Below are 3,396 nucleotides of genomic sequence, written 5' to 3' on the forward strand. Positions count from 1 at the left end.
TCTCTTTCTCTCTCTCTTTCTCTCTCTCTTTCTCTCTCTCTTTCTCTTTTTTTTTTATTTTAAAGCAATCTTTTCAGTTAGTTGAAAGAATCTTGTCAAATGTTAAGCAACACTGCTTGAAGCAAATGTGCATATTTTTAATGCTCTCAGTAGCAACAATCTATTATTCGATAAGATTTAAAAATTAATAAATTCCATCATAGAAACCAAAATGTATGTGTCACATAGACCTAACTAGATAATAACACCTCAATTGTAACACATTTATTTTACATCTGAAATTCTAAATAATTATAGAAAATATTTCATTGCAGCAAATATACTGAATCAAATAGAAAAAATAGCTCACTTGAAGTATCGGAGAGGCCAGTAGGAGGTCTGAATTTCCAGTGTCTCATTCTAGAAATCTAATTCACAAAAAATATATTGCATAATTTAGCTTAACAATTACGAATTCAAGTAATTTTTACTTCATGCAGATCAAATTTTCTATTGGAATAAATTTTTCAATGAAGATTTTCAACATATAGATTGCTTTCCATTTTAACATGAACTTTTATAAGAAAAAAAATAAATGAAATATTTCACGATAAGTACTTCATTTAAACAAGATTATTTAAATCAATTCTCTCTGTATGTGTGCTCATGGGCATTTGATCTTGGTTATGTTTTAAAAATGTAAGGGCATTAAACTCCAAAACTTTATTTCTTATGGAAAAAATATATAGTGCCAAAAAAAAGAACTAATAAAGAGAATCAAACTGAAGTATTCGGGGTTTGAATCAAGATGATTTATTTATTTTTTTTTTTTTCAATTTTAGGGACTCCAGGATATTATTGTTTGTTAAATATTGTTTTTAAAAATATTTCACCACATGGAAATGTTAATTTCTCTCTGTTTTGAGAGAAATGATTCATATTCAGATGTCAGATTTTCTATGCAAAAGAAATTGAGTTTTGTGTAACTTTAACAGCTGTGTTTCTATTACTGTAACATTTAAGAATACTGTTGTGAAAGTAATCAATATTGAAAGCCCAAGTAATTTCTAGAGCAAATATGCGTTCCTTGAATTGTTTGGTATTGAAAATATAGAGTCATAGAATCATAGAATGGCCTGGATTGAAAAGGACCATGATGTTCATCTAGCTTCAACCCCTCTGCTGTGTACAGACCAGGCTGCCCAGATCAACATCCAACCTGGCTTTGAATGCCTTCAGGGATTCAACCTCCTTGGGCAAGTTGTTCCAGTGCGTCACCACCCTCTGTGTGGAAAAAGTTCCTCCTAATATCTAACCTAAACCTCCCTGTCTTAGTTTAAAATCATTCCCCAAATACCAGTTCTACTTTCAGTTTTTAAGCATTAATTTTATTGATACCAAAGACATGACTGCAATCAACAAACTAATTATTTTCTACAGAAAGGTCTATGCCTGGATGGCATTGAACTCTTTTTTTTATGCAAACCCATAATTTAATCATATGTTCCGTGGTAGACATTTTTTTCAAGGATTCATCTATTTGTTTTCCATCTTGAAGTAGTTAGGAAATAGCAGTGAGTACAGGTTGGCTCTTGATACTTTATTGCATTCTGAACTTGTTCTGGGTCTAATCCAAAATCAATTGCTACCAATGGGAGTTTTCTGATCTATGTTAATAAGAGTTGGATCTGGCTCTTGCTTACCTGAAAATGTTTTATAATTTTCCTTAACGTTGTATACCATATTAAAACACTAAATAGGTGCAAGGTTGGTTTGTTTTTCTGCTTCTTTGAGAGACACGACATCTTCTTTGGCTAATGGCATGGAAAACAGTGTAAGTTGCAGTTGGCGAGAAGGTAACCTTTGAAAATTTCAAGATAAACAACAGTCACAATAATGATCGAAGAGATAATTGATGTTATTTTTTTTTCCCCTCTTAAATGACTAACAGAAACAGGTTCTACCATCTATAAAATAGATTTTTTTTATAATGTGTGAGGGGGGGGAAAAAAAAAAGGGGGGGAAAAAAAAACCTATTGTTTCCACCGTGGAAGTGATTTATTCTGGGAAGTGAATTTAAGACTAAATGATATCTCTGTACTTGTTTCTATGAAGGTCAAATATCTCCAAACCATTGTATTTTGAGATACTCTACTTCCAGAAAGACCAGTCAAAGCTGGTGATGATTAATACAAAAAATGCCTTGAACAATAGAAAAAGCTTTTCAGCAATCTGAGAAAGCATGCAAGAGGTATGATCTGAAGCTTAGAAACCATTCACTTCTCCTTTGTGTTGTAAATGTCAGGCTTCTGTTGTTTGTTGTCTTTCTTCTAAACAGTATGCAAATCTGCTATTTACCACAAAGATAAATTTTTCAATCATGATGTCACATCATCAGTATCTAACTATGATTGTTCACTTATTCAGAATTGCTAAGAATTCCTTTTGATTGTATTTATCTGTCTTCGTTAGTGATACTTCAGTATCACTTCTAGATATGTTACTGATGTCCTCTTAGGTGTATGCCTGGCAGCCATGTGAGGGAAAAAGTGTTTTTAGATGTTCTCAAAAATTGATATAATGTGGGTGATGCATTCTTCATGATAGCTTGATGGAAAATTATTAGTAGTCTTCCATACAAATCATTGTCACTTTATCCATATCAAGAAGTGAAACACGCTCACGAGGGCCATTTTGTGGCACTGAGGCTAAAAATCGGAGAGCAGCTCACATATGTAAGTAAACTTTCTTAGGTTCAAAAGCAAGATTATCTCCTGCAAATTGTTCCCTTTGCTACCACCTAAGACATGCATTTGGATGCTTCCGAGAAAACACCAAGTCCACAAACATGCCAGAAACTATTCTGATGATTTAGCGGTATGAATGATAGATTGCAGTACTCACTTGAAACCATTTAGCTTAGTAACACAGGTATATCCTTTGGGCTGCAGAAACACTCAAATTAGTTTCAATTGCTTACTATATTTTTAAATTATAGGTTTCTACTTAATACAGAGGTAGGAAGAGAGTATCAGAAAACTTCCCTGTGGGAAACATCAGTGGACCCCCAGCTTAATGTTTAATATCATAGATGCTTACCTGTTCCCTCCTGTAGAATTAATTTGAAGATGCCAGGTTAAAAACAACTGCAATGGTAATTCTAGGAGCAGCATCAAGTCAGTTGATTCCAATAGAGTTAAATGTAAGACAGAATTGGGCCTAATAAGGGAAAGATTCTACTTGCTCCTAAGGCCACCAAGAAGAGATACATATATGGTAATGAGTGCATTCATATGCTGTGAAACCTGAGTAATAGTACATTTTCTGCTCAAAGATATTAATACACCTCTTGACCATAAAAAACCAAAAGCTAGCACTGAATTTGCTGGCTGGGTTGCTGACAGTGACGTAACTACA

At 33.5% G+C, this 3,396-nt stretch overlaps 1 long non-coding RNA gene across 3 annotated transcripts in view; it reads right to left on the bottom strand.

The window, feature by feature from the left end:
• The window catches only part of LOC122178957, a 63,117-nt gene extending 59,932 nt beyond the window's left edge, over positions 1-3,185 (bottom strand). For all 3 annotated transcript variants that reach the window (XR_006178500.1, XR_006178499.1, XR_006178501.1), the window contains exons 1-3: positions 3,079-3,185; positions 1,683-1,840; positions 350-407 (exon numbers count right to left, since the gene is read on the bottom strand). This is a non-coding gene — a long non-coding RNA (uncharacterized LOC122178957). The remainder of the gene's footprint in view (positions 1-349; positions 408-1,682; positions 1,841-3,078) is intronic.
• Positions 3,186-3,396: the final 211 nt, after the last annotated feature.

The sequence above is a fragment of the Lagopus leucura genome, unplaced genomic scaffold (assembly GCF_019238085.1).
Source record: "Lagopus leucura isolate 7727_CA_CO unplaced genomic scaffold, USGS_WTPT01 Super-Scaffold_100002, whole genome shotgun sequence".
Taxonomy (NCBI): Eukaryota; Metazoa; Chordata; class Aves; order Galliformes; family Phasianidae; genus Lagopus; species Lagopus leucura.